This window comes from Zalophus californianus, chromosome 10, assembly GCF_009762305.2.
Source record: "Zalophus californianus isolate mZalCal1 chromosome 10, mZalCal1.pri.v2, whole genome shotgun sequence".
In the NCBI taxonomy this organism is placed as follows: domain Eukaryota; kingdom Metazoa; phylum Chordata; class Mammalia; order Carnivora; family Otariidae; genus Zalophus; species Zalophus californianus.
In genome coordinates, this window is record NC_045604.1 from 65,376,813 (window position 1) to 65,403,933 (window position 27,121).

Here is a 27,121-nt window from a genome sequence, read left to right on the forward strand (position 1 = left end):
GATTTGAAGATGACAAAAGTTGTGCATGTTCTAAGGCAAATTACAGTAGTCTCTGAGGCACAGAGAAGTAATGAATACAGAATTTTCGCAGATTGCAGAAACATCCTGCTTGCAAAATGATTAGCTCGAAGTCCAAATGGACTTTCTGAACGAAAAGCAATCTGCCCCTCCCCACCACTCATATGCTCTCTCTCTCAAATAAATGAATAAAATCTTTAAAAAAAAAACAAGGGTAAAGGAATCTAAGTAAATAGGTTAGCAATGTGTCAGTAAGAGGAAATGATTAATTTTTTTACCTCTTTTGCCCTCTCCACTTAAGAGATAAATAGTATTCTAGCCCCAAATAGAAGATATTAAAATTATTTTACACCAAAATCAGTGTTATCTTTAACTCTACCCACTAAGATAGCAAAAAGGAATCCCCTATCACTTATTCATGCAAACTGTGATATGCTGTACAACAGTGTCAAATCACAGAAAATTCTTAGGTTGCTCAGTGCCCCAGATAACAGTGTGGTTCACAGAGCAAAACAAGTCCTCTCTTCCAAGTAAAGTCTGGGACATAATGAGTTTCTCCAACAGCATAGGCAACAGAAATGTGGAAAGGAAATGAAATCAGAGCAAAATTACTTGTTCTTCCAGTGTACAAATTAAGAAGTTATATATGAATACAGGAGAAACCACTCTAAAAAAACCAAAGAAGAAATGATTAATTGGCTCCTTCAAATCACAATAATGGGGGTAATATTTAAGGAAATGTCTCTCTGTCCTTGGTTATCAGCAGGGGAAAGTATCCCAGGGTTTAAAATTCTGCCCTAAATTAATATGGGCAGGTGCCAGGCAGAGGAAAAGAAGTTTCCTGGAAAAAATATAGAAAACAAACAAATTCTAGGGGCGCCTGGGTGGCTTATATGGTTAAGCGTCTGCCTTCGGCTCAGGTCATGATCCCAGAGTCCTGGGATCAAGCCCCGCATCAGGTTCCCTGCTCGGCGGGGAACCCTGCTTCTCCCTCTCCCACTCCCCCGCTTGTGTTCCCTCTCTTGCTGTGTCTCTCTCTGTCAAATAAATAAAATCTTTAAAAAAAAAAAAAAAGAAAGAAAACAAATTCTAGTGATTCAAATTCCCGCCAGCGCAGGCACCTGCAGAATCCATTTTAAACTTTGTGTAGAGAAAACAATGTATCTACAACATTCATATATAGCATGCTTAGTACACAGGCAATATGTCTTGATCCCCTAGAAGTCTCCCAGCGTGCCTTGCAGGAGAATCTCACTGTCGACACTCACTGTTGGCCAGTCTGGTCCAGGCAAAGGCTCAGGAACCATAAGGAAGCTTGGCAACCCTCCTGCCCCCCGAAGCAACTCATCTGGACGAAGCACAGCCCTGTACAATCAGAAGCAAACCAGAGCACACTGTGTGTCTTTGCAGCTTCTTCTTCTGAGCTGAAGATCCGTGCCCAGAAATCTTTTGCACACCTCTGTGCTTTTTCAAGGACCAAAATTTAGTTTATGGCTTATCACTGTGACCTCTGAGAAGAAATCTTAGCTAAGAAAGAAAACAGAGCGCATTAATTAGAGTCTGCATCACTTACACTTGCTAAAGAAAGAGTGTTGACCATGGGATGTCTGATGTAGTACCCCCTGCCTTAATACAAGGCTTAAGGAAGATTCTCTGAGAACAATCCCTATGAAAATATTCCTTCAAACAATTAAGACATAAAAGGCTCTGTGGAGTATGAGGAATATGAACTGTCTTATGAATAAAGAGCTCCAATTTTTTAAAAGGCAAAAACCAAATAAGTGAAGTCTAAATATAATTTTTAAAACAAAGAGAGCAAAGAAATATTTCTTTAAAAAATTTTTATGTTTGTAAACAACATTGAAATCTCAGAATCCTGACTCATTAAAAATGTTAATGTCAGGTACCTGAGTTCTTGGCTGTTTCCCCATGGAAATTTCTGAAGCAAATGAAATTCTCCACTATGAAAAAGAGATTATCCTAATAAAGTCATGCAATTCTATCCAAGGGTCGTACAATTACTTTTCCTCTGACCAAATAAAATACACTGCAAAAGCTAAACATACAGAGCTCCCTTTGGCATAAATATTCATAATAATACAAAAAAGAAATCTTCCATTTTTGTTTCCAGATGGTAATTATGTTGGTATGGGCCCAAAGGCTTCTTTTTAAATTAAAGAGTTTCACATCCACCATCCAGCTAACTATCAAATAGTTTTTTTTTTTTTTAAGATTTTATTTATTTATTTAAAAGAGCAAGAGTGAGTGAGAGAGCACAAGCTGGTGGAGAGGGAGAGGGAGAGGGAGAAGGAGACTCCCCACTGACCAGGGAGCCGACACTGGCTCCACACTGGGCTTGATCCCGACCCCAGGATCATGACCTGAGGCGAAGGCAAACGCTTAACTGACTGAGCCACCCAGGCGCCCCTCAAATAGTTCTTAATACAAAATAGCAGATGTGGTCAAAATAACACAGACATAATATAGGAAGGCAGAATTGGTTTGGATTCATTTTTCTACATCCCCTATCACTTTCAGATTTCTAACATTCAGAGAACAAAACAAGAAAACGTAATGGTTAATATTTCAGGAAAAGAAATGAATCTATGATCCACAGTCACCATAACTTCCTGGGCAAAACACAAGCAATTTAAACCCACATTAGTGCTTAGAGGAAAAGCATGGCAAAGCATCTGAGCCAAATGAGTCGAGGGAGGCAGACCATCTGACTTGGGTATTTCTCTTTCCACTGTTCTCTGGCTCCTAAATTAAAGCTATTGTACTTGGGGAGACAGTGCTACCTGATGAACATAAACTTCAACTGTTAATTCAGCAAGTGTTCAGTAACTGGCCACCATGTAGACAGTACCCTGCAAGGTCCTGTGTTGATAAATGCAGAGAGGGCACGACAGTCACGGCTCCTAGGAGCTCACGATAAACAAGGACAGAACAACACACACCACTTGCAGAACAAGCCACAATACAAAACCGAGTTCTGAGAAGCAGCACAGACTATAGGACCTGAGTTGAGATGAAGGAAAAGTCATGTTCTGATAAAAAGTGACTAAGAGAAGATGGTAGGGCTGTTGTTAAGGAAAAGGGAAGTCCCCATTAACTAAAAGGGAAAATGTTAGAGCAGTCTAGAGTTCAAAATCGGCACTACAAGTGCTATGATCTGAATGTGCCCCCACCAACATTCAGGAGTAGAAATCTTAATCCTTAAACGTGACAGGCACTTAGCTTATTAGGAATTAGTGTTCTTTTTTTTTTAATTTTTCTTTCTTTTAGGATTTTATTTATTTATTTGAAAGAGAGAGAAGGAGCAGGGAGGAGGAACAGAGGGAGACAGAGCAGACTCACCATCGAGCAGGGAGCCCAAAGCAGGACTCGATCCCAGGACCCTGAGATCATGACCTGAGCCGAAGGCAGATGCTTAACCAACCGAGCCACCCAGGTGCCCTGGAATTAGTGTTCTTAAAAAGCACTTCTTTTTACGCAAGAGCCCCCTCACCCCTTCTGCCAGGTGAGGACACAGAGGGAAGGCGCCCACTATGAAGCAGCAAGAAAGCCTTCACCAGAATTGGACCATGTGGCACCTTGAGCTTGGCCCTCCCAGCTTCCAGAACTGTGAGAAATAAACTTCTGGTGCTTAAAAGCTACCCCATCTGACCTTTTGTTACAGTAGCCCCAAGTGACTAAGACACCAAACCCACTAACTACTGGCAGCATAACCTTGCCACTTCCCTTGGCCTCAATTTCCTCTCTGTAACATGGGAGCGACACATCGCCGGTAAAGGTGTTGGCTGGACCACATGAGATCATCGGTCCAAAGTCCCTGCTCACGCTGCACCAAGCACACCATCCAGCACAGAATTAAAACTGAGGTGCTGAGAGTAATATTTTCAGAGCGCTTCAGATAATTCTGTCTATTTCTATGCCCTTCCTGAAAAGAGTTTCTTATATACCTCTCCCATGACTGTTAAGAAAGCAAAACCCACAGGCGGGACAAATCTGGTCCTCTCCACGCACGCTCACAGTCACTATACTAGTACCACTTTGTACTCAGCTCTGAGTCCCAGTTTCAACCCTCCCCATAAGTGTTTCACGGCTCAATCTCCATTCACTGAAGTTTCTAGTACCATTATTTTTAATTTGGATCAGAATGATTAACTTGAGTGGTCTGATTCAAAAAGCTAACGACATTTAGGAAAGTTCTTTTGTGGAAATGACAATCACAGAGGATTGTTACAACTTCACTAAAATTAAAAGTCAATCACAACTCCTGACATTGTTTTCTTGACTCAAGGTAACGTCTACCACAAGTTAAAGAGAAAACATCTTTACAAGAGCACAGACTTAAACTTTCTTCATTATATGTTTCTCTACAAAATTTAGCATAATGTGCTCAGGCCCCTCTTCATGTTTAAAACTGGTGACTTACAGCTGTTTTTTAGGCAAAGCATACGAGTAAACTGAAGAAATTTGTGACCAAAATGCAATGCTGAAGAGGGATCTGTTCTAACGATGACATCTGTGTTCCTAAATAGGAAACCTCTTAAGCTCAGTCTAGTAATACGACTCTGGTAAGTCTAAAAGATGTATTCAATTTCCACAAGTCTTCCAGAAATCCAAAACAAGAAAAAATGTGAGAAATAAGAAAAAAATCTGATTTCACCCAAAGAGTGAAATCAGAAATCCTTTAAACATATAAGCATTGCTAGTATAAATATCACCCAGCATATATAAAAAAAATCAAAATACCATGGGAGTAGAATTTCAAAGATGTATAAGGATATTTAATCAACATTTTCAACAATATTCTATGACCTAAGTGTTCAAACTGGCAAAAGATGGTCACCTTGATTTCAGTTCCAGGAAATAGTTTGTCACAAAGGAGGAATTTTCTGTATCTTCCTCTAATTAAAAAATGAAACTTAGGAGCACTTGGGGGACTCAGTCGGTTAAGCATCTGCCTTTGGCTCAGGTTATGATCTCGGGGTCCTGGGATCGAGTCCCGCTTTGGGCTCCCTGCTCAGTGGTGAGTATGCTTCTCCCTCTCCCTCTGTGATCTCTCTCGCTTTCACTCTCTCTCAAATAAATAAATATCTATAAATAAATAAATAAATAAATAAATAAATAAAATAAAAGTATCGCAAGGGTCTCTTGCCCCCCCCTCGTGCTCTCTCTCTCAAATAAACAAAATAAAAATGAAACTTAACAACACCATGAATCTATTTTAGCTTTAACAGCAAGAAAACCAAAAGCCAAATTCACTATCTAATTATACTAATCTCTTCATTTCAGAGGCCTGGAAGCATCTTCTTCTGCCGTCTTTAAAAATTTGCCCTTCTATTTTATAATTAAGTATATTACTTTAACTTTTAATTACAAATTTCCTCAAGTAGTCTTGGAAATAAGCATAATGAAATCTCAAGTAACTCATTCTCTCTTTTGGAGAACAAAATGAAACTTTAAGTTTATAAAGAAAGTGGACAGGGAGCCTGGGTGGCTTAGTTGGCTGAGCATCCTTGATTTGGGCTCAGATTCTGATCTCAGGGTCTGGAGATTCAACCCCAGATGGGCTCCTCATTCAGCGGGGAGTCTGCTTAAGGATTCTTCCCCGCTCCCTCTACCCACCCCCAGTGGCGTGCTTGCACACACTCTCTCTCTCAAATAAATAAATAAATCTAAAAAAAAAGAAAGAAAGGAAGTGGACTATGCTGCCCTAGTCCCCAAGTAAAAATAAACCTTAAGAGTCCTTACGACACACAGAATTAAATGTTACACCTACTAATGCATTGTAATTAACAATAAGTTCATAAAGACTTCTACAGAATAATCATTAGCCGGCAACCATGCAATGAGTTAATGGGTCAGTGAGGGGGGTTTTCAAAACTCTGTGGTCCTCCTCAAGGTAGCAGGTGGTATGGTCAATACTGGGCTCTCCCGTGGCCCCAACTATCAACCTCACAGATTCCATTTATCAAATGAGGACATTGCCTTTCTCCAAACACTTAGGTGAGATTTTTGGAATAGAAATTTTGCTTTAAAGTAGGTATAGAGGGGCGCCTGGGTGGCTCAGTCGGTTAAGCAGCTGCCTTCGGCTCAGGTCATGATCCCGGGGTCCTGGGATCGAGCCCCGCATCGGGCTCCCTGCTCAGCCAGGAGCCTGCTTCTCCCTCTCCCTCTACCTGCTGCTCCCCCTGCTTGTGCTCTCTCTCTCACTATCTCTCTCTGTCAAATAAATAATAAAATCTATAAAAAAAAATTAAAGTAGGTATAGAAAGGTAAGATAAATACCAGAATTTGGAACATTGAGAAGGCCTACATTGAAAAAATAGGAGAAACTATGACAATGTACCAAAATGGAAGTTAGAAATGTACAAGAAGGAAATTTCATTTACCCTAAAATTTGGACTTAGGCTCAGTACACTCCCAGGTATGGAATAGCAAAGGTAAACTGTGCAGAAAAAATTCTAAGAGGAAAGCACTTTAATCCTGGATACTTCATTTATTATTCTGCAACTACAGGTAATAAATATACTTCTTTGTCCCTAAAGTTATTCTAATATAAAACAATAGTCATGATGATAATAATAGTAAAAGCTCCCTAGAGGGGAGCCTGGGTGGTTCAGTGGGTTAGGCATCCAACTCTTGATTTTGGCTCAGGTCATGATCTCAGGGTCATGGCTCAGGCACTCCATGCTCAGCAGTGGAGTCTGCTTGGGATTCTCTCTCTCCCTTTCCCTCTGCCCCTCCCCCTAATCTCTCTCGCTCACTCTCAAATAATCTTAAAAAAATAAAGCCAAAAGATCTATAATAATATGAACTAATAATAAAGACTGTACTTAATTTTATTAGATATTTGTAAACAGAAATATACAACATTCTCAAAAAAATCGTATTATTTTACACGTGCAGTAAGGGATATTTGACAAATATTACTATCTGATCCCTATATAATTATGTATGAATGTGTGTATGTATATAATAAAGATGTATCACAATGTATTTTAAAATTCCATATTGATAGAATTAACATCATATCCACCCTGATGAACATCTGGGTTGATTCCAATGTTTTAGTATTATAAACAATGCTATAATGAATACTTGCATTATGCAATGATTTTCAAAACCATTTGATTTCATTTGGGATTTAAAAAGACTAAAAGGACTATAAAGAAGTTTTATTTATGTGGGTTATATCTATAAATATTTGTATAGCTATAAGTATTTACCATAATAGAGAGTAAAACTAATAAATTTTAAAATATTTATTAATGCATTTAATAATCCCATTATATGTTGACATAAATAATGTATTTCTATTAAAAAAGATTTTCTGAAACAAAAATTAGTGAGGAGAGCGGTACTATTTTGCATTTTTTAAAATCTCTTTATTACCTGGCTTAACAGAAGGCAGCTGGATTCTCACTTCTGTTTCTATTGAATAATCACATGTCATATTACTTCTAGAAAATTCCACTGTATACACTAGTGATGGAATGAGACTTAAAAAGGCAAATAATGACAATATTATTATAAAAATAGCTTTCATCTTCTAGATCCCTTGAAAGGACCTTGGGGAGCCCACTCTGTCTTCCACGGCTTTAGAGTACATTTTCCTAGAAGAGGAATGGTTCAGGTTGTGCAAATACACATCCTGAAGGTTTTGCATTTTAACAAATGCATCTCCAAAGTGGTTGCAGGAATTTTACACTCCCACAGCAATTTAAGAGATCCCTTTAATCTATGTTTCGTAAACCCTTCAAATTGTCATTTTACATTCTGCCCGTCTGAATGATATGGAATGTTATCCACTGTGGGTTTTTTTTTTTTTAAATAAAGATTTACTGATTTATTTGAAAGAGAGAGAGAAAGAGGGAGAGTCAGAGGGAGAAAGAGAGAAGCAGACCCCATGCTGAGCACAGAGCCAGACCTGAGGCTAGATCTCACCATTCTGAGATGACGAATTAAGCTGAAACCAGGAGTCATCAGAGGCTTAACCCACTGTGCCACCCAGCTGCCCCTATATCACTGGGTTTTTATTGGGCATTCTCCTGATAAGTGGTCAGATTTTGAGCAGCCTATTCAAGTTCATTCACCATTCAAGGTTTCTCTTCTGTGAATTACCTGTTCATATTATTTACCCATTTTCTACTAGGTTGTCTTTTTAAGAGATTAAACTCAATTTATTTTTTAATAAATTATTGAGTTTAATCTCTTGTCAGATGCATGTTTTGTAAACCAATTTCTCACAGACTGTGTCTGTATTAATTTCTCAACTAGGCACTATAAGAGAATATAATACAGTAAACCCTATGGCCTGGAACTGAATTCTAGTTTATCACCTAGTAGCTATGCAATACTGAGCAATTTAATCTCTCTAAACCACTAAATGCAAGTGAGAATATTAATAGTACCAACATTACTTGGCTGTAATGCGAATTAAGTAAAACATGTAGAACTCTTAGCATTGCGTTTGGCTCATAAAAAGTGCTAATTAAATATTAGTCTTCTTATATCAGATTATTATTATTCCTTTAAGAGATGTTTTTAATAGTAAACTCTCAGGGCACCTGGGTGGCTCAGTTGTTAAGTGTCTGTCTTTGGCTCAGGTCATGATCCCAGCGTCCTGGGATCGAGCCCCACGTCAGGCTCCCAGCTCCGTGGGAAGCCTGCTTCTCCCTCTCCCACTCCTCCTGCTTATGTTCCTGCTCTCGCTATCTCTCTCTATCAAATAAATAAATAAAATCATTAAAAAAAATAGTAAACTTTCAAAAGACGTTCTTAGATATCATTTGAAATACTTCGGTGTTGAGTAGAAATGTTTTTAAAAGTTTAACTATTCTAGAAATTCAGAATTTTATAAACTTTTTTTTTCCCAGTTGTTTTCAAGTTCTTCATATAGCTAACTCTAAATTGTTGGATCAAAGTACAGTAACAGTACAAGTCATTTACTGAAATATTAATGTAAATAATTAAATGGTAATTACCTCTTAGCTTAGAAGCAACCAAACACGAATACAATTTAACAATGAAACTAGCGTTTTGGGAAAGAAAAAAAAAACTAGTTTTTTTGGGAAAATTGTTGGTCAACATAAGTTTTAAATGTTCTAGAAAGTTAACACCTGCACCCAAATACTAAAAAACTTCTATACATTTTTCTCTTATCTCAAAAGAAACAAAGAATCAGATAAAATAAGGCTGAATTGAATGCTTTTATTTTTCTACACAGATCACAGGAAAGGCTGAGGAAACCATAATGCATCAAGTTTGCCCTCCCCTCATTAGGCTAGTAGCAGAAAGTATTCAGCACAGGAGAGAAAAGATAATTAACTCTTTGCTAAGGTAAACTAAGCCATTTTACTAAAAAGTAATTGCCTTGTTTATAGCTTATTTACAATAATCTTTAGAAAACAAATTTTTAACTGATCAACCTTGACTAAACTAAAAGAATGCCAATGGCAATAAATTACAACATCTATTTCCCCCCCAGAAAAAAATGAGAAAGAAAATAATTTTTGAAATGTCATTACTCAAATGGTTTTAAAAATTTATGTGATATTTTAAATGGTAAATTTTAATTATCTTTTTTCTAAAACAAGATCTTTTGGATGCCACATCCTTCTTGTTGTTGCTGTTATTTCACTGCACCATAAAATCACCAAAGACTTTTTATACCATGGGGCGCCTGGGTGGCTCAGTTGGTTAAGCAACTGCCTTCAGCTCAGGTCATGATCCTGGAGTCCCAGGATCAAGTCCCACATCGGGCTCCCTGCTCAGCAGGGAGTCTGCTTCTCCCTCTGACCCTCCCCCCTCTCATGTGCTCTCTCTCTCTCTCATTCTCTCTCTCAAATAAATAAATAAAATCTTTAAAAAAAAAAGACTTTTTATACCATGGACTGTGATAGTTCTGGAAAAATATGAAACAAAAGACATAGTTCTTGCCTTCAAGGAAAGTTGGTGCTACAACAGAAGCAGACTAGCAGGAACAGCAATAATGCTTACCAAGCATCTATTATGTGGTGTCAGCTACTGTGCTAGAAACCTGTAAGACAATAGTAGATGAAGAGTCACAGAAGTAATAGTTATCGGTCATCACAGGTCCTAGGGTATGGACGTAAGAAGAGGCAGCTAAATTGTGGTAAAGACAATCAGAAGTGGGGATGAAGAGGCCAGGTGTTGGATGGATGTTCACCTCACCAAGAATGACAGCAGGAATAATGATAAAGAAAGAAAAAGTGAGCCTGAATGTAAAGAAATCACTGCAAGGTAAGGTAAGGGGGAGATATGATGGCAAATGCTTCAAAGGAGCTGGCAGTTTTGAGAGAGAAGAAAAATTATCTCAAAGCAGCAAAGGGAGCACTCTGTTTCTCTAGACCCTGAAATACTTTTAGGGTAGGAAAAAGCAGCCACTACTTGGGAGGACAGGAAGCACTGTCCTCAGAAGGCAGTCAGGTTTCAGTTAGAGCAAGGAGAAGGAAAGGGGCACCTGAGTGGCTCAGTCAGTTAAGCGTCTGCCTCTGGGTCAGGTCACGGTCTCAGGGTCCTGGGATCGAGCCCCAAATGGGGCTCCCTGCTCAGCAGGGATTCTGCTTCTCCCTCTCCCTTTGTACTTCCCCCCACTTTCTCTCTCTCTCTAATAAATAAATAAAACTTAAAAAGAAAAAAAAGGAGAAGGGAACACTCAGAGACATTCAGGATATGGAGGTTTGAAGATGAAAGAACGTTCCAGGTGATACAGAAGGTGGGGGACAGTGTTAAGAAACGGTGAAGAATCAAGCTAGATTAGGGTAGACACAGAGCCAGATGGAGCTAAGGCTGGTACTGATGGATAACTTTACATGTTACAATTTCAGAGGCCAAGCACATTCCACCAAATGCTGCCCCTAAAATGGTAAATTTTGCATCCCTAATGCAAAATGACAAAAGTTATAGTCAAAATATGTAACAAAATTCCAGGAAATTTCAAGAGCAAAAACAGCACTACCATAAGCCAGGTAATAAAAAGTGATCAGTGAAACTGGAAATACAGAATGAATTAGCTGAGTAATTAATAAAAATTAAATTAAGTAATTTTCCTGGGTTACACCCTAGGCACTGATCTCTTCAAAGTCCATAGTCTACAGTCTTAAGAAGTGTGCCAAAGGCCCAGTTATGAGCTTCTTCTGAGAGCCAAGCAAGGGGTGGCAAAGCCTAAATCAAGGCAGGGAAAGTCAAAATACAGGTGGGATAATGGTTACAAAAATAATCAAGAGCCATTTTTGAAAACAACCTGGCAGTTCCTCAAAAGGTTAAATATAGAATTACCCTGTTACTCAGCAATTCTGGTCCTAGGTATATACCTAAGAGAAAAGAAAATATATGTCCACACAAAAATGTGTGCATGAATGTTCATACCAAAGAAGTGAAAAGACTCCAATGTCAACGAACTGATAAATGGGTAAATAAAATGTAGCATATGCATGCACTGGACTATTATTCAGCCATAAAAAATGAAGTAATGATACATGCTACAACATGGATGAACCTTGAAAATGTTATGCTAAATTAAAGAAGCTGGTCGCAAAAGAAACCACATATTCTATAACTCCACTGATATGAAATATCTGGAACAGACATATCCACAGAGAAAGAAAGTAAACTAGTTGCCTAGAGCTGAGGTGGTAACGAGGTTAACTCGGGTAAATGAGAAGTGCCTCTAATGGGTTCAGAATTTTTGACATGGTGATGAAAATGTACAAGAATCAATTGTGGTAGTTGTTTCACAACTCAGTGAATATAGTAAAAACCACTGAACTGTTTACTTTAAACAGATAAACTGTATGGCATGTGATTTATATCTCAATAAAGCTGCTGCCCCCCAAAAAAGACAACCAAGAGATGGCTATATCCCTCTGGTTAGTTCAGTTCTATTCTAAGGTCTGAGCAGAACAAAGAATGTTGGGCAAAGAAAACTCTACTTCTAAGGTGAATACAGCCCTTTGTTTCCATTACAAAGAGAGAGCAGTGGGACTTCCACACAATGGCTAGATCCCGCACGGACATATTCCAATCTCTGATGCCTCAGGGCTCACAGTCTGTTCTAGAAATGGAGGTAAAGCCTGTACCACCCTTCACACTTCACATTTCTCTTACCTTCTCTCTACACGGCTACTAGGGAACTGAGCAGACTTTATCTGACATAAACAAGAATACTCACAAAATAGACCCTAGTTTAGGGAGTCCCAGGAAAGGCTCTCTATTAAAATAAAAGGTTTAAATGCAATCTGAATCAATAGATTTCTTTATTTCTTTAAGGATGAAAGCCGTGGAAGAGGCAGTGAACACAGGATATGCTTATATACAAACGAAGATATATTAAATAATTCATTGAAATTACAACGTAACAGAGACAAATGAGAAAATTAACCAAGGATAGAAATGAAGAGATTAAAGACACTGCCTGGTGACAACACATGGAGAAAAGAGCCAAAGTGTGTCAATGCTTTTGTGCAGAGTACCATACACAAATTGCAATCAAGTTAAATAGAAGACTTCAAGATTTTCTCATACCATGAAGGAAAACCAGTGAACTCAGACTGCCTGACACATGCACTAAAGGCAAAGCGGACTTCCTGAAAAGCAGAATGCATGCAGCCATGAGTGTCTCCCACAGTGCCCTGCACATCTTACACAGTGAACAAATGTGTGTGAAATGAATAAAGGCATTTACATATAAAAAGTACTTTCACCTAGACCTCCAAAACCAGTAATGCTTGAGACCTGTAAAAGAAAATCACAGCAAGTTTTTCCAAAATGGTTCTCTCCTAAATGTCAAGAGGCAACTGTTAGAATGGTCTAAGGATGGCTCTTTGTGCTTCTTACACCTTGTATCTCACAGATACGGGTAAAATAGTCTCTATCTTCATTCAGATAACTATCCCAACAAAAACACTACAGTTTTCAAAATTTTATGTTAGAAATCCTTGGTTTAGGGGCGCCTGGGTGGCTCAGTTGGTTAGGCGACTGCCTTCGGCTCGGGTCATGATCTTGGAGTCCCGGGATCGAGTCCCGCATCGGGCTCCCTGCTCGGCGGGGAGCCTGCTTCTCCCTCTGACCCTCTCCCCTCTCATGTACTCTCTCTCTCATTCTCGCTCTCTCATTCTCGCTCTCTCAAATAAATAAATCTTTAAAAAAAAAAACAAAAAAAAAACAAAAAAGTGGCTTTCTCAATGTAAAAAAATATTAATTCTGTATATTCTCATTTATTACATTAATACCTTGTTTGTAATATATCCAGTATGTTTTCCTCTAAAATGTAGCTAGATGACAAAACTAAAAAAAAAAAAAGTATTACCTCTGCTCCTATCCTATTACAGGTTGTAAAAAAAAAAAAAAAAAGGTTTACTTTCTTCCTTAAATGCACAATAGAATTTACCAGAAAAACAATCTGGGCCTGGTTGTTTCTGTTTTGGACAATATTAATTACTGATTTAATTTCTTTAATAGATACAAGACTATTCGTGTATACTTCTTCCTCTGTGTTTTGGCAGCTTCTGTCTTTCAAGAAATTGGTCCATTTCATCTAGGTTATAAAATCAATGGGCATAGAGTTCTTCATAATATTCCTTTATTATCCTTTTAATGTTCATGGGACCCATAGTAATGTCCTCTTTTTCATTTCTGTTATTAGTAATTTGTGTCTTTGCTCATTTTTTTCTGAGTTAGCCTGGTTAGGCTTATGGATTTTATTAACTTTTTTGAAGAAAAAGCTTCTGGTTTCAATGATTTTCTCTATTAACTTCTTGTTTTGAATTTCACTGGTTTCTTCTATAATCCTTACTGCTTTTCCTCTGCTTACCCTGCAATTAATTTGCTCTTCTTTTTCCAAAATAGAAACTTCTATAATTGATTTTATATCTTTTTTTTAATATATGTATCCCTGTAGTAGGTGCTTTTGCTGTATCCCCAAAATTTTGATAACTTGTTTTCCTTTTAATTCAAAATATTTTTAATGTCTTGGAGGTTTATTCTTTGATTTACATGTTATTTAGAAATGTGTTGTTTAATCCCCACATATTTTAAGATTTTCCAATAATTTTCCCTGATTTCAAGTTTAATTCCAAACTGTTCTGAGAATACTGTAGAATTATTATTTTTAAATTTCTTCAGGTGGGGGCACCTGAGTGGCTCATTCGGTTAAGCATCTACCTTCAGCTCAAGTCATGATCTCAGGGTCCAGGGATCAAGCCCCATGTCGGGCTCCCTACTCAGTGGGGAGTCTGCTTCTCTCTCTCCCTCTGCCCTCCCACACCGCTCCTGCACACTTGCTCTCGCTCAATAAAATCTTTTTAAAAATAAATTTCTTCAAGTGTGTTTTATTTCCTAATATGTGATCTCTTTTGGTAAATATGCAAGTGAGCTTGAGAAGAATACCCATTTTTGCACTTGTTGGATGAAGTAGCCTATAAATGTCAATTACATTCATTTGATTGATGGTGTTAAGTTCCATTATATCCTGATTTTCTTTCGGTTGGATCTGCACATTTCTGATAGAGGAGTGCTGAAGTATCCAACGATGAAAAAGGATCCATCTATTTCTCCTTACAGTAGAATGAGTTTCTACATGACATAGATGGATGCTCTGTTGTTTGGCAAACACAAGTTAAGAACTGTTATTGTTTTGTTTTGTTTTGAGAGAAAATGTGCACGTGTGTAAGGCAGGGAGGGAGAGGGGGACAGGGAGAGGGAGAGAGAGAATCATAAACAGGTTCCACACCCAGCATAGAGCCCCACAATGGGCTCAATCTCATGAGCCTGAGATCATGACCTGAGCCGAAATCAAACAGTAAATCGACTGAGCCACCCAGGGGGGCCCCAGAACTGTTCATTCTTCTTGGAGAACTAATCATTCTATACTTGAATAAAACTCTTCTTTATCTCTACTAACATTCCTTCTTTTAACGTGTACACTGTCTGGTGATGCCTGGGTGGCTCAGTTGGTTAAACATCTGCCTTCAGTTCAGGTCATGATCCCAGGGTTCTGGGATCCAGTGCTGCATCTGGCTCCCTGCTCAGCAGGGAGCCTGCTTCTCCCTCTCCCTCTGCCACTGCCTCCTGCTTATGCTCCCTCCTATCTCTCCGTCAAATAAATAAATAAAATTTTTAAAAATAAATAAAGTCTATTCTGTCTAAAATTAATACAACTACTCCTCTTTTCTTATTTAGTATCAGTGTGGTATATTTTACTCCATCCATTTACTTATTTTAATTTAATGTAACTTGGGGCGCCTGGGTGGCTCAGTCGTTAAGCGTCTGCCTTCGGCTCAGGTCATGATCCCAGGGTCCTGGGATCGAGCCCCGCATCAGGCTCCCTGCTCAACGGGAGGCCTGCTTCTCCCTCTCCTACTCTCCCTGCTTGTGTTCCTGCTCTCGCTGTCTCTGTCAAATAAATAAAATCTTTTAAAAAAAAATTTAATGTAACTTAATTTACTTTTTTTCTAAAGATTTTATTTATTTGACAGAGACACAGTGAGAGAGGGAACACAAACAGGGGGGAATGGGAGAGGGAGAAGCAGGCTTCCCGCCAAGCAGGGAGCCCAATGTGGGACTTCATCCCAGGACCCTGGGACCATGACTTCAGCCAAAGGCAGTTGCTTAACGACCGAGCCACCTAGGCGCCCTAATTTAATTAAAGTTCAGTATACTTAACATACAATGTTATATTAGTTTCAGTTATACAAATGTGACTCAACAATTCTATACATTACTTGGTGCTCATCACAATTTAAGTATACTCTTAATCCCCCCCTTCATCTATTTCACCCATTTCTCCACCCATTTCCCCTCTAGTAACCAGCAGTTTGTTCTCTATATTTAACAGTATACTTTTTAGGGATGCCTGGGTGGCTCAGTTGGTTAAGCATCTGACTCTTGAGCGCCTGGGTGGCTCAGTTGGTTAAGCGACTGCCTTCGGCTCAGGTCATGATCCTGGAGTCCCGGGATCGAGTCCCGCATCAGGCTCCCCGCTCAGCGGGGAGTCTGCTTCTCCCTCCAACCCTCCCCCCTCTCATGTGTGCTCTATCTCTCATTCTCGCTCTCTCAAATAAATAAATAAAAATCTTTAATAAAAAAAAAAAGCATCCGACTCTTGATTTCAGATCAGGTCGTGATCTCAGCATCCTGGGATGGAGTTGCACATCGGGCTTCATCCTCAGTAGGGAGTCTGTTTTTCCCTCTGCCCCTCACCCTGCTCATGCGTCCTCTCTCTCTCTCTCTCTCACATATAAATGTTTTTTTAAAGTCTATTTTTGGTTTGTCTGGTTTTTGTTTTGTTTCTTAAATTACACATACGAGTGAAATCATATGGTATTTGTGTTCCTCTTACTGACTTATTTCACTAGATTCATCCATGTTGTTACAAATGGCAAGATTTCATTCCTTTTTATGGCTAAGTAATACTCCATTACTTCTTTATCCATTCATCTATCAATGGACACTTGGACTGCTTCCATAATTTGGCTATTGTAAATAATGCTCTAATAAACATAAGGGTACATACACCTTTTTGAATTAGTGTTTTCACATTCTTTGAGTAAATATTCAGGAGGAGAATTACTGAATCATGATAATTCTATTTTTAATTTTTTGAGGCACCTCCATACTGTTATTAACTGTGAATGCACCAGTCTGCATTCCCACCAATGTTGCATGAGGGTTCCTTTTTCTCCACAACCTCACAAACACTTGTGTCTTGTTATTTAGATTTTAGCCAATCTGACAGCTATGAGATGATATCTCATTGTGGTTTTGATTTGCATTTCCCTGAAAATTAGTGATGCTGAGCATCTCTTCATTTGTCTGTTGGTCATCTATATGTCTTCTTTAGAGAAATGTCTGTTTATGTATTCTGCCCATTTTTAACTGGATTATTTTTATTAGTTTTCTGGTTGTTGAGTTGTAGGAGTTCTTTATATATTTTGAATACTAACCCGTTATCAGATATGTCATTTTCAAATATCTTCTCCCATTCAGTAGGCTGTCTTTTAGTTTTGTTGATTGCTTCCTTTGCTGTGCAGAAGTTTGTTCATAGTAGTTTCATAATCCTTTGTATTTCTGTGGTGTTGCTTGTTAATTCTCTTTCATTTTTCATTTATTTATTTGAGTCCTCTCTCCTTTTTCATGATGAGTCTTGCTAAAGTTTTATCAATATTGCTTAATATTGTTTATCTTTTCATTAATCTTTTCTATTATTTATTTTTTAGTTTCCATTTCATTTCTTTCCACTCTGATCTTTATTATTTCCTTCCTTCTATGAAATTTGGCCATTCTTTGTTCTTCTTTTTTTGGTTCCTTTAGGTGTAAGGTTAGACTCTTTGAGATTTTTCTTATTTCTTGCATCACTGCATCACTATATAATTACCTCTTTGAATGGTTATTGCTGTGTCTCAAAGATCTGGATCTGTTGTGTGTCCATTTTCATTTTATTTTCTCTTTGATTTTCTCATTTATTCATTGGAAGCATGTTGTTGAGCCACCATGTTTGTGTTTTTTCCAGTTTTTTAAAAATTGATTTCTAGTTTCATGCTGTTGTGGTTGCAAAAAATGTTTGATATGATTTCAATCTTCTTGAATTTACTTAGACTTGTTTTATAGCCTAACATGTCACCAATCTTGGCAAATGTTCCATGCACACTGCTGGTTTGGGATGAAATGTTTTGTATATTTTGTTGAGTCAATCTGGTCTTTTGTCTTTCAAAGCCACTGTTTCTTTATTGATTTTCTGTCTGGATGATGTATCCATTGACGTAAGTGGCATATTAAAGTCTTCTACTATTACTGTATTACTGTCAGTCTTTCCCTTTATATCTGGGGTTAATACTTACTTTATATATTTAGGTACTCCTGTGTTGGGTATATAGATATTTATAATTGTTATATCTTCTTCTTGTGTGGCTTCCTTTATCATTATATAATGCCTTTCTTTGTCTCGTTACAATTTTTGTTTTTAAGTCTATTTTGTCTGGGCACCTGGGTGGCACAGTCAATTAAGCATCTGACTCTTGGTTTCTCCTCAGGTCATGCTCTCAGGGTTGTGAGATCAAGCCCTGCATCAGGATACACAATGAGCATGGAGTCTGCTTGGGTTTCTCTCTCCCTCTGTCCCTCCCCGTCATTCATGCTCACTCTCTTTCTAAAATAAATAAATAAAATGTTCAAAAAAAATAATTATTGATAGGTATATGTTTATTTCCATTTTGTTACTTGTTTTGTTGTTGTTTTTGTAGTTCTTCTCAATTCCATTCTTCTTACTCTCTTCCCTTGTAATTTGACGACATTCTTTAGTGCTTTGCTTCAACTCCTTTGTATCTATTACAGGTTTTTGATTTGTGCTTACAAGAAGATTCATATATAGCATCCTAAATACACAGCATCTACATTAAGCTGATGGTCAGTTAAGTTCAAACATATTCTAAAGACACGAGTTCTACTTCCCTCTCCATTTACATCCTTTTATTTTGTTTATTCCTTAAGTAATTTATTAGATATAATTGATTTTTACTATTTTTGTCTCTTAGCTGTGTACTGGCTTTATGATTAATCTACTATCTTTACTAATTGTTTGCTTTTATCCATGAAATTTTTTCCTTTCATGATTTTCTTGATTCTAATTATGGCCTTTTCCACTTAATGAAGCCCCTTCAACATTACTTATTTAGTGGTGAGGAACTCCTCTAATTTTTGTCTAGGAAACTCTTTTTAACACCTCATCTCTGAGTGATAAGCTTGCCAAGTAGACAATTCTTGGTTGTAGCTTTTATCCATTCAGAACTTAGAATATATCATGCCACTCCCTTCTGTCCTACAGATTTCTGATGAAAAATAAGCTGATAGCATTATGAGGTTTCCCTTGTATGAAACTAGTTGATTTTCTCTTGCTACTTTTAAATTCTCTCCTTGGCTTTAATTTTAGACATTTTAATTATTATATGTCTAATTATATGTCTTGGTATAGACCCTCTTGGGCTTACCTTGTTTGGGTCTCTCTGTGCTTCCTGTACCTGCATATCTGTTTCCTTCCCCCAGATTAGGGAAATTTTCAGCTATTATTTCTTCAAGTAAGTTTTCCACCTGTTTCTCTATCTCTTCTGCTTCTGGGACTCCTATAATGCAAATGTTAGTACACTTAATGTTGTCCCAGAGGTCCCATATCCTATCATCTTTTTTTTTTTAATTCCTTTTAATTTTTGTTTTTCAACTTAGGTGCTTTCCATTACCCTTCTTCTAGATCACTTATTGATCCTTGTGCATCCTCTAATCTGTTGTTGACGCCCTCTAGTGTATTTTTCATTTCAGTTATTTTGTTCTTCAAGTCTTTTTTTTAGAAGATTTTATTTATTTGACAGAGAGAGACAGGCGAGAGAGGGTACACAAGCAGGCGGAGTGAGAGAGGGAGAAGCAGGCTTCCCACAGAGCAGGGAGCCCAGTGCAAGGCTCAATACCAGGACCCTGGGATCATGACCTGAGCTGAAGGCAGATGCTTAATAACTGAGCCACCCAGGTGCCCCAAGTCTTCTTTTTTATATTTTCTAACTTTTCATTGAAATTCTGAGTTCATCCACTCTTCTCTCAACTCCGGTGAATATCTTTATGGCCATTACTTTGAACTCTTTATCAGTTAGATTTTTTATCTCCTCGTTGTTTCTTTTCTTTTTTCTCCCGAAGTTTTATCTTGTGCTTCCCTTTGGGACATATTCCTTGTTTCCTCTTTTTTTTTTTTAATTTCTATGTTTCTTTCTATGAATTAAGTTAAACAGTTACTTCTCCCAATCTTGAAGGAGTGGCCTTGCTAAGAACATCTTCTGTGTAGACTGTGTGTGCCTGGCAGCTTTGTATAGCTGAACTGAAGCTGTAGGAAGTACAGTCTGGGGGGTCTCAGGACAATCCACTCATGGGCCACCCTAGTGGGAAACCTGAAGTTGTATTGAGGACAGGCCAGAAGGTGTCCCTGTGTGCACAAGGCTGGGGCCACCTTGGTGGGACACTGAAGCTCATATGGGTGCAGGTGGGGGCTACTCCTTGGGGAAAAAGCTGGAGTTGGTGTGGGCTAGGATCCTGGTAATTGCTGGGGTGGCAGGCCAGCTAGAATGCCCAGACCCTTCTCCTGTCTGCACTATCAAAGTGGAGGGAAATGTAAACAATGGCATTCAGCCAGCACCTCTATTCCCAGAAAGAGTTCCATCAGGTCCCTCACCATTTCACAGATGCTCTAGGGTCAGTGAGTGGGTTTCCTTAACTTCTAGTCTATTTGCTCTATAAGCTACAGCTTTATTTCTGTGTCCCAAGGTAGGGAAATCTGCACATCGGTTCCTCAGTATACTACCCCTTCCACTGAAGTTCACAGCATCGGGGGTGGGGTTCCCATAATTACCACATATCCATCTCTCCTGCCATTCTTTATGTTGTCCCTATATTCTTTGTTGTGCAGAAGCTGTTCAATCAGCCAGCAATTCTTCAGAACGAACTGGCTCTACACGCAGGTGCAGCTTCAGTGTGTCCATGTGAGAACATGAGTTCAGTGTGTTCCTATGCCACCATCTTAGACGCTGGCCCAATATGCTATTATATGAATGGTCTGCTCATCCAATTCTCTTCAGGATGATTTTGACAGCTGGTTAGGCAACTCTGAAAACTGGAGAGCAGGCCTTCAGGAAGAATAGGCTGGAAACTCTCAGGCACAAGCCCTCTGTCTTCTAATTGATTCATATTAGACCACTGACAATCCTCATGATTACTGATACAGTTGGATTAATATCTATCATATTTGATACTTATTTCTATTTCGTACTGTTGTTCTTTTTTCCTACTTTTGTCTTCCACTTTTTCTGCCTTTTGTGGTCTCAACTGAGCATTTTATATGGTTCGACTGTCTCCTCTTTCTTAGCATACAAGTTATACTTCTGGTTTTTACTTTTCAAATAACACTATACCATTTTGTGGGTAGCGTGCGTAGTATACCATTTTGTGGGTAATGTTAGTCCCCTTTAACAACAAAATAATCCTAATTCTTCCTTCCACTTCCTTTTATCATTTCTGTCACTTACTTCATGTATATATAACTGTGTGTATATATACATACATATATAAGCATATATAATTAAGTACATTGTTGATATTATCATCTTGAATGATCTGTTATCTGTTAGATCAATTAAGAAGAAGAAATAAAACTTTTTATTTTACCTTCATTTATTCTTTCTTCAATATTCTTCCTTTCCTTATGTAGATACAAGTGACTGACCTATATTATTTTTCTACTCTCAAAATAACTTCTGGGACGCCTGGGTGTCACAGTCACTAAGTGTAGGACTCTTAGATTCTGCTCAGATTGTGATCTCGGGGTCATGGGATTGGACCATACATAAGGCTCCACGCTCCACAAGGAGTCTGCTTGGGATTCTCTCGCCCTCTCCCTTCACCCCACATGCTCGTGCTCTCTCGCACTCTCTCTCTCAAATAAATCTTTTTTTAAAAAAGAACTTCTTTTAATGATTCCTGCAAGGCGGGTCTACTGGTAACAAATTCTTGCAGTTGTTGTTTGTTTGAGAAAGTCTTCATTTCTCCTTCATTTTTGAAGGATAATTTCCCAGGGTACAGAATTCAAAATTGGTGCGGATTTTTTCTCTCAACACTTCAAATATTTCACTTCACTCATGTCTTGATTGCATGATCTCTAAGAAGTCAGATGTAAATTCTTATCTTGGTTCCTTGATAGGTGATGTGTTTGATCCTTGTTTCTTTCAAGATTTTTTCTTTCTCTTTGGTTCTCTGTAGTTTGAAAATAATATGCATAGGCATAGTTTTTGACATTTATCCTGCTTAATATTCTCTGAGCTTCCTGATCTATGATTTGGTGTCTGATATTATTTCAGGGAAATTCTCAGTCCTTACTGTTTCAAGTATTTTGTCTGTTCCTTTTTCTCTTTCTTCTCTGGTATTCCCAATACATGTATATTACACCTTCTGTAGTTGTCCCACAATATTTGGACATTATGGTTTGGTTTTTCTTCTCTCTCTCTCTCTCTCTTTTTTTTTTTCCCCACAGTATTTCTTCTCTTTCCTTTTCAGTATTGGAGATTTCTGATGAGATATCCTCCAGCTTGGGAGATTCCTTCCTCAGCTATGTTCAGTCTACTAATACTGCCATTAAAGACACTCTGCATTTCTGTTAGTGTTTTTGATCTCTAGCATTTCTTTTTGGTTCATTCTTGTGATTTCCAGCCTTCTACTTACATTGTACATCAATTCTTACACGCTATCTACTTTAGCATTTTAATCATATAATGCTATTAATCATAAAATTCCCAGTGTGATTTTTCCAACATCCATGCTGTCTGGTTCTGATGATTTCTCTTTCTCTTCACATTGTTTTGTTTTTCCTTTTGGGATGTCTGGTGATTCTTTTCTTGACGGCTGGACATGATGCACTGGCTAAATTAACAGCTGTAAATTGGTCTTTAGTAACGTGGCTAAAGTGCACAGGACTGTGCACTTCACAAGTTGTTTCTCAGTGTTTTTTCTGCCCCCTTAGGCACAAGAAGAAAGCAAGAGTTGCCTGGAGTTGGGTGTTTCACTTCTCCCAGGGCAGTGAGTCTCCAATAATACCTCAGTCAGATAGGATACAGTTAATTAGATTCTCCTCAGGGCAGACCTTGTCAAAAAGTATAGAATGCTCTGAGGGACGTCTGGGTAGCACAGTCCATTGAGCATCTGACTCTTGGTTTGAGGTCAAGTCATGATATCAGGGTTGTGGGACCAGTCCTGCTTCGGGCTCAGAGCTCAGCTGGTGGTCTGCTTGGTGTTCTATCTCCCTCTTCCTGCCCCTCCCACGTGTGCTCTCTCTCTCTCTCTCTCTCTCTCTCTAAAATAAATAAATACATCTTAAAAAAAAAAAAAGAGGAGGAGGAGGAGGTGGAGGTAGGGGGGAGGAGAGAGTGCTCTGGCATATTTCAAAATGGTTCCTTTTTCCTTCCCCCTGCCAAAAGCACAAGAGAATTTTTCTCTAATATTTACTATGAGGATCTGGTCAAGCTACTGGAGGTAAAATTCACAAAAGTGGGGGGTCCCTCTGTGACAAGGGTCTGCCTGGAGTTTTTAACTCACCTTTGTCCACACTGAGCCTTCGTTAATTACAGTTCAGGTTTTCCCACTACAGTACTGCTTTCCACTCATGAGTCTGTTGTGCTGAGCCATGACTCCATTTATTCACTTGTCTGTCTTCATCTGAGGGATAGTAGTCTGCCCTGTGTCCTCCCCTTCCTTACAGATCTAAAAGGAGCTAATGGTTTTACAGTCTTTTAAGCTTTTTGTTAGAATATAGCGACAACTTCCAAGCTTCTCACATGCAAAACCAGAAAGTGGAAGTATAATGTGTTTGTTCATCTTTCTATAAGGTCAGATCTCATAAACTTTCCTGGTTCCCATTCCATTTACAGTGAGACTAAACTTAGAAAAATTAATTCCCACAATGTTCTAAACAGAGATGAATGTAAAAGGAAGAAAATGTAATTGAAGAACAAGATAAAACTGTACTTAAGGACAGAAATTTTATATATAACATGGGTCTGCATGTGTATCAAAAGAAGTACCACCAGTCACTGTCCTTAAAAAGCCTTGGTTTGGAGAAAAAATTATAATGAAAGACATACTTCAACAGCTCAGTAACAAAAGACAAAGGTCGTTAATTGGCCCTTCTATTTATTAGCTGTCTAAAGACATTATTTGTAGTAGCTGAATATCAGGGCAGATTGTCTTCCCACGTAGGCTTAGAAATATTTCACCATTGGGACATTAAATAATACTGCCTAGGACTTACAGAATGACAAAAACCTGACCAAATTTCTAATAAAGAAATCTTTCATTCACACATTAAAAAAAAAGAAAAAGAAAAGAAATTGGTTAAGGTTGTAAAGGGCAAAGTTTAGACATTGTTTGTAAGGGTATTTTATTGAATAAAATCTTACAAGACCAGGTTTTCCTTATGTGCTGAAATACTGAAAATCAATCTTTTGTCTCCAAAACATATTGCAAACTGAACTTAATAGCTAAATTATTTAAAAAGTCTATGTGTATAACACAATACCTGAGATTTGCAAATTGATCTGAGTAAATAATAAGCATAAAACATTTGAGACAGATAAACAAAATATACTTATTTCCTAAATATTTCAATTTATCCATAGTACTTAAAACTTACTTGGCTCTATAAGCTCTATAGTAGCTTACAAATATTAAGAGTGAATGCCTTACTGTATTTCTACTTCCTCATCAAATCCTGATATACTGAATTAAGTCACAATCCTTCAAAAGAAAAGCAGCGAGCCTTTGTAACTTAAAATAAAAAGCAGAACTGCTTCCCTTAAAAGAAACAAGAAAAAAAATAAATAACCTGAATGAAAGGATTCAATGATACACCCTGTACAAATAGCAGCCCCCCTCCAAACTGTGTATACTCTCATCCACACAAAAGAAATGAAAGAGACATGGAGCAGTAGAAACGGGAATCCAGTAGACAACTGCTTTTCAAACAAATCACCTGGGAGTCTTCTTTTAAAAGAAGACTCTAATGCCACAGGTCTAGAATGGGGCTTTTATGCATTCCTAACAAAGTTCCAGGTTATACTGACGCTCTTTACCATAGACCATACTTCAGATAGTAAGGAAATAGGATATCCACATCTTATTTGGGGGTGCTAAAGTCATGCCCAAAGACCACAAGTTAGATTTACTGGCACAATGCAATAAGGAAGAGTGCACACCATGGGAAACTGAGCATCACTGTAAGTGACAGAATGAACTCACTATGGGGTTTGGGCTTCTACTGGGTAATGTGGCAGAGGGTTAAGGAAATGAAAGTCTGTTCTGGATTTGTCAAGAACCAAAGATTTTTTTTTTTTTAATTTCTTTGAGAAAGAGGAAGAGACAGCGGGGGAGGGGCAGAGGAAAGGAGAGAGAAAAATCCAAGCAGACAACAAACTGAGTGCAAAGCCCAACACGGTGCTCAGTCTCATGACCTTGAGATCGTGACCTGAGCAGAAACCAAGAATCAGATGCTCGGCCAACTGAGCCACCCAGGTGCCCCAAGAATCAAAGATAATTTGGTACAGCCACTATGGAAACCAGTATGGTGGGGCACCTGGGTGGCTCAATAGGTTAAGCATCCCACTCTTGATTTCAGCTCTGGTCCTGATCTCAGGGTTGTGAGATCAAGCCCTGCATCAGATTGCCCACTCAGCAGGGAGTCTGCTTGAGATTCTCTCCCTCTCCCTCTCCCTCTGCCCCTCCCCTGCTTGCTCTCTCTCAAATAAATAAATCTTTAAAAAAAGAAAATATTATGGAGATTCCTTTAAAAATTAAAAATATAAATACTATACAATCCAGTAATTTCACTTCTGGATACTTACCCATAGAAAATTAAAACACAAATTTAGAAAGATATATGCACACCTATGTTCACTGCAGCATTACTTACAATAACCAAGATATGGAAGCATCCTAAGTATCCACCAATAGATTATTGAAGAAGATGTGAGATACACACACACACACACACACACACACACACACACACACACACAGGAATATTACTTAGCCGTAAAAAACAATGAAGTCTTGCTATTTGTGACAACATGAATGGACCTAGAAGGTATTATGATAAGAGAAATAAGTCAAAGACAACTATCTTTTAACTTTTATGTGAAATAAAACAAAACAGAACAAAACAGAAACAGACTCATAGATACAGAGAACAATCTGGTGGTAGCCAGAAGGAAAAGAGGTGTTGGGGAATAGACAAAATAGGTGAAAAGAATTAAAAGGGACAAATGTCCAGGTATAAAATAAATAAGACATGGGAATGCAATGTACAGCATAGGGAACACAGGGAATATAAGGAATAAAATTAATAATATATAACAACTTTGTATTGTGACAGATGGTGGCTAGATTTATCATGGTTTATCATTTGTAATATACACAAAATATATATAAAATATATATTGAATCATTATGTTGTATACCTGAAACTAATATAATACTATAATTTGTATGTCAGCACACATCAATTAAAAAAATGATCTCAAAGTTTCCAAATCTTCTGAAAAATATTAATCTACACATCAGAGAAAATTAATGAATCCCTAATAAGATAAAAACAAAGAACCACCAAAAAAAAAAAAAAAAAAAGAACCACACCAAGGCATATGATAGTCAAACTGCTGAAATTCAAAGACAAAAAGAAAATCTCAAGCGTTACAAGAGAAAAACAGCTTCATGTGCAGAGGAACAGCAATACAATTAATGGCTGACTTCTCATCAGAAATAATAAAGGCCAGGGTGCCTGAGTGGCTCAGTCGTTAAGCGTCTGCCTTCGGCTCGGGTCAAGATCTCAGGGTCCTTGGGATCGAGTCCCGCGTCGGGCTCCTTGCTCGGCGGGAGACCTGCTTCTCCCTCTCCCATTCCCCCCTGCTTGTGTTTCCTCTCTCACTGTGTCTCTGTCAAATAAATAAAACCTTAAAAAAAAAAAAAAGAAATAATAAAGGCCAGTCACAAATAAAAGGACATAGTCAAAGTAATGAAAAAAAAAAACTTGCAACCTATAATTCTGTATTCAGAGAAACTATCCTTCAAAAATAAAGAAGAAATAAAGACATTCCCAGATAAGCCAAAAAGTGGGAGAATTCATTGCAAGCAGACCTGAACTACATGAAATACTACAAGAAATCAAACAGTATAGTTCAGATGGTAACCCAACTCCATAAAAAGGAATAAAAAGCATTAGAAATTGTTAATATGGAGGTAAATGTAAGCCTGTATACAAAATTCGCACACATCATTTTATTCTCTTAATTTCTTTAAAAAAAACTGAGATTGCTTAAAGTAAAAACTATGTATTGTTTGGTTTTTATAACAAATAGATGCTCTATATATGACAGAAATAGCATAAAGAAAGGATGAGAAAATAGAGCTATATTGGAGCAAAGGTGCTGTATTTTGCTGGAACTACATAACCATTAAACTGAAATAGATCATGGTACATTAAAGATGCAAGTTTTAC

The 27,121-nt window shown here is 38.0% G+C and overlaps 1 protein-coding gene across 6 annotated transcripts in view; it reads right to left on the reverse strand.

Moving 5' to 3' along the window:
- Positions 1-27,121, reverse strand: part of SMYD3 (SET and MYND domain containing 3) — a 707,320-nt gene that overhangs the window by 541,902 nt on the left and 138,297 nt on the right. The window contains exon 1 of one of the 6 annotated variants that reach the window (XM_027613206.1): positions 19,038-19,081. The exons of the other annotated variants lie outside the window; for them this stretch is intronic. The gene's annotated coding sequence lies outside the window, so the exon portion shown is untranslated. Of the gene's footprint in view, positions 1-19,037; positions 19,082-27,121 lie in introns of those variants that run through there. 6 annotated transcript variants of the gene reach the window in all.